This window comes from Leopardus geoffroyi, chromosome B1 (assembly GCF_018350155.1).
Source record: "Leopardus geoffroyi isolate Oge1 chromosome B1, O.geoffroyi_Oge1_pat1.0, whole genome shotgun sequence".
Classification (NCBI taxonomy): domain Eukaryota; kingdom Metazoa; phylum Chordata; class Mammalia; order Carnivora; family Felidae; genus Leopardus; species Leopardus geoffroyi.
In genome coordinates, this window is record NC_059327.1 from 46,138 (window position 1) to 51,095 (window position 4,958).

At 42.4% G+C, this 4,958-nt stretch overlaps 1 non-coding gene across 1 annotated transcript; it reads right to left on the reverse strand.

Moving 5' to 3' along the window:
- Positions 1 to 972: 972 nt before the first annotated feature.
- LOC123596530 lies at positions 973 to 1,079 on the reverse strand. Its single transcript, XR_006711706.1, has one exon. It is a non-coding gene; the product is annotated as a U6 spliceosomal RNA (small nuclear RNA).
- Positions 1,080 to 4,958: the final 3,879 nt, after the last annotated feature.

A 4,958-nucleotide genomic window follows, 5' to 3' on the forward strand; every position in this document is an offset into this window, starting at 1 on the left:
TGTCCAGTTTTCCCAGCACCACTTGCTGAAGAGACTGTCTTTATTCCATTGGATATTCTTTCCTGCTTTGTCAAAAGTTAGTTGGCCATACCTTTGTGGGTCCATTTCTGGGTTCTCTATTCTGTTCCATTGATCTGAATGTCTGTTCTTGTGCCAGTCCCATACTGTCTTGATGACAGCTTTGTAGTATAGCTTGAAGTCTGGGATTGTGATGCCTCCTGCTTTGGTTTTCTTTTTCAAGATTGCTTTGGCTATTCGGGGTCTTTTCTGTTTCCATACAAATTTTAGGATTATTTGTTCTAGCTCTGTGAAGAATGCTGTTATTATTTTGATAGGGATTGCATTGAATATGTAGATTGCTTTGGATAGTATCGACTTTTTTTTTTAAATTAAAAAAAATTTTTTTTAACGTTTATTCATTTTTGAGAGACAGAGAGAGACAGGGCATGAGCGGGGAAAGGACAGAGAGAGGAGGAGACACAGAATCCGAAGCAGGCTCCAGACTCCGAGATGTCAGCACAGAGCTCGACGCGGGGCTTGAACTCACATCTGCGAGATCATGACCTGAGCCAAAGTCAGACGCTCAACCGAATGAGCCACCCAGGTGCCCCAGTATCGACCTTTTAACCATATTTGTTCTTCCTATCCAGGAGCATGGAATCTTTTTCCATTTTTTTGTGTCGTCTTTAATTTCTTTCATAAGCTTTCTGTAGTTTTCAGCGTGTACATTTTTCACCTCTTTGGCTAGATTTATTCCTAGGTATTTTATGGTTTTTGGTGCAACTGCAAATGGGATCCATTCCTTGATTTCTCTTTCTGTTGCTTCATTGTCGGTGAATAACAATGCAACCGATTTCTGTGCATTGATTTTATATCCTGCAACTTTGCCAAAATCATGGATCAGTTCTAGCAGTTTTTTGGTGGAATCTTTTGGGTTTTCCATATAGAACATCATGTCATCTGTGAAGAGCAAAAAAATGTGGAAGCTTCATGAATTTGCGTGTCATCCTTTTGCAGGGGCCATGCTAATCTTCTCTGTATCATTCCAATTTTAGAATATGTGCTGCCGAAGCGAGCATTACCTTCACGTGGTTACTCTTATATACAGGTTCATTTCTCTCCAAAAGTTCTACCTCCATTCATTAATGTACCATTTCTTTCAGGGAATATTTTCTGAGTTCTAGTCCTATTTCATAGCTTTCCCAAGCTGATCCACCTTGGACGCACCCTTTTTCATTTTCTTTCATGACTCCCTCTTTCATATTTATATCATTCTGTTGACATTATTTGTTAGCTTAACTGCAATAAGAATCAAACCTAAACTCTGAGATTGGGCTTTCATAATTATTCAGAAATATTTCCTAGTAATTCCCAGTTCCTACCCTGTGCTCTAGACCCACTGGTGCCAAAGCCTCAAGGAAACCCTGTGAGCACCTAGTTCCATGTATGTGCTTGGTTTCTTCATTTCTTCAGTAACCACTGGCTGCATTCAGATCTCATAGGGCACGGTGCCAGCCATGTCATAGGGTTCATAGGAAAATCCAACAGAGTTCTACGTGGTGCCAGACCCTGCCCTTAACCTTCCCCAAAGGGCTCATTGGCTAAGATGACACCACAGTTAAGACCACAGGCTTTGGAATCTAATTTGTATGAATTCAGATCCTAAACTAACAAACCAAAAAACCAAACAAATAAAAATCAAAAAAAAAACCCCACCAAATCCTAGTTCTATATCTTAACTAAGGGTCAGGAAGATGACTTAACAACACCTGAACCTCAATGTCCTGATCTATCAGACAGTGTGAACCTCAGAGTGTTATCTCAAGCATGTGTAATGCGGCTGCCAGTGCTACTTCATGGTTGGGACTCAATGAAAGGTAACCTATTCAAGGCAGAAAGACACAGAAATAGCTAACTTCTTGTAAGATGATTGTGGCTCTTGATAGAAGGGAAATGTTACCTTAGAAGAAATGGAAATATTCATGATGTCCTCTTCCACATGGACCACCATTTCTTCTTTCCAGCCATCCGGATCCCAGGAGACCCTGGCCATATTCCTCATGTCTACAGAGTTGGTCCCCACTATTCCAGAACTCAGTTCAATCCTATACCCACTCACTCAGATTCCTACTTTGTGCCAGATGCTGCCATAGACGCTGCCACTGATGCTGGAAATCCATCAGTGAGATCGATTGGTTCCTTTGAAAATCTCTCAGTCTCTTTTTTCTGTCTACTCACCCCACTGTCTTCCAGCCTCATACAGAGTTAGAATCTGTGCCGGGATTTCTTGTCCTTGCTCTGCAGCTGGCAGCAGAAGACCCTACTGCCTTGTGCTCGCTCCCTTCTCCACCTACACCCTCTCAGTGACACAGTCCGTTCCTCCAGACCTCCTACACTCTGGAGCCTGGCTAGAATGCAAATAATTGATTAATCTCTACCACTAACTTAGCGCTGATTCTGGACACAAGCATCTGCCCTAGTGTCTCCCCAAGGAACTCTTCCTGTGGTCCAACATGATGGTAAACATTGCTCACTATGCCACCCTCTTAGACATTTAAAATGCACATGGACTCAGAGAAATCTTTCAGTAAAGACGCCCGTTAATGTTTGCCAAGCTGGCATTTCCCAAACTTACACAGACCCTTTCACAAATAAGAGCTGTGCATAACCACCAGAATAGGTGTTCCACGGTACCTGTTCTGGGAGATGCTCCTATTTATATCATCATTCTGTTGACATTAATTTGTTAGCTTTACTGCCATAAGACTGATGCTACCCTGAGAGCAGTGACTTTGTTGTTAGATTACTTAGTAGTTATAGCAGCTAATGCATTATGACTGAGCAGCAGGTAAGCATATAATAGGTGCTCAATAAGAAGTGTCTTCTGGAAGCTCAGCTTCTCTAGAACAATCATGTTTCATCTCGATTATACCTGGGTCTTACGTGAGCATCACTTTGCGTTGGCTCTGTAGATTTCTGGCCTCTTTGGTGCATTTTTAATTTTTAAAAATGTTTTTTAATGTGTGTTTATTTTTCAGAGAGTTAGTTACACAACACTAGTAGGGGAGGGGCAGAGAAAGAGGGAGACACAGAATCCGAAGCAGGCTCCAGGCTCTGAGCTGTCAGCACAGAGCCCGACGTGGGCTCAAACCACAAGATCGTGACCTGAGTTGAAGTCAGATGCTCAACTGACTGGGCCCCCAGGAGCCTCTCAGTGCATTTTTTTAAAACAGACTTTATTTTATTTTGTTAAAAAATTTTTAAGCTTATTTATTTATTTTGAGAGAGACAGAGACAGTGTGAGCAGGGGAGGGGCAGTGAGAGAAGGAGAGAGAGAGAGAGAGAGAGAGAGGAGAGAATGAGAATCCCAAGTAGGCTCCATGCTGTTAGCACAGAGCCTGACCCAGGGCTTGAACTGATGAAACTGTGAGATCATGACCTGAGTCAAAGCCAAGAGTCAGATGCTTACCTGACTGAGCCACCCAGGTGCTGCTAAAAGGTTAATTTAAAGCAGAGTTTATAAATAAGGATTTTTGTGAACTATTGATTCATGGGATCGTAACAGGTATTAAGGCAAAATCTTCTACCGTGAATCAAGTTTGGATAAACTAGCGTTAAATAACATTATTGCAGGATTTCTGGAAACATCTAATGTGTTCATGTGTGCTGTAACACATGTGAACATAGCAGTAGGCATCATCAATTGTCCTTGACCTGAAAGGCCATTTTCCCCCGATGCATTTCGTGGGGCTGGTGCTCTGCAGAAATTCTGTATTAAACATTTTCTCAGTATAGCGTCCTAAGAACAAAATCATTATTTCAAATTTATTAGAGATGTTCTCGTTAATTTACTAGACTCCGACACCCTAATCTCTCATGAAATAATTCCAGTTATTATTATTACTAGGTGAACGGGAGACAATCTAGTGCCAGGACAAAACACTGGGCAGAACTGAGGAAATCTGAATTACGGTCCTAGCTACATTAGAGTCTAGCCATGAGAAACTTCAAATATTTTAAATACAATCAAAACAATGTTTTAATGATTTCTTAATTTAACAATTTATTAATCACTTAAATATAATTTTATTAAAAGCTTGTGTATGTTGCATTTTCAAGAACTCCACAATTCTTGAACCATGTCATGTTACATTTGATCTTCGTAACGGTTTCAATTTTGGTACATATTCTGTGGTAACTATCATTTGTTTTAGCCCATTCCTACCGTTGCATTGAAGGAAAGCCTTTTAGTCACTCTGAAAATGAAGCATTCACTTTGAATGTTGCCAATAATCGTGGTGCCAAATTTATATCATTAAACTTTGGGTACTATTTTGGAGGAGTCAGTTGTGTCCAAGTGTATTTGTTATATTGTCTGTGAGATTGTTCCTTTCATAACGTATTTGTGCAGGCAGTGCCGACAGGGAAGTCCAGCTGGAACCGGAAGGTGTGCTCTCTGAGAATTTAAGACGTTTTTGGGTTTGTGCAGTCTTCTTGCAGAAGAAACCAAAGTTAGTCTTTGGAGTGAAGAAATTGTCTTCGGGAAGGGGCGTTGAGAGGGCCTGCCTTCTTCCCGTTCATTTCCAAAATGGATTAGGACAACCGGGTGATGCGTTGACTGGAGGATGCATCCCGCAGGGCATCCACCCACCCTGGGTAAGACAGCACCACACGAGGAGCCAAAAATGCCGGCCTCAAGGATAGGGCAGTGCCCAGCTGAAGGAGGCCGCCATGGCAGCTTTGGGCGTGTCCAGAGGTGATGTCCCTGGAGGAGGTGATCTCTGTGGCCAGGAAGGGGTGTGACCGCATCCTTGGGACAGACATCACGGGGAGATGCTAAGAAAGGAGAGGAGGACAAGGTGGCTGTATGTGGGGGCCTGAGGTGTCCCTTTGTTGCTCTTAGATGCGACTGGGTAGAGAAGGCTTAGGGAGCATCCCCTCACAGCTGACCGCTCTCG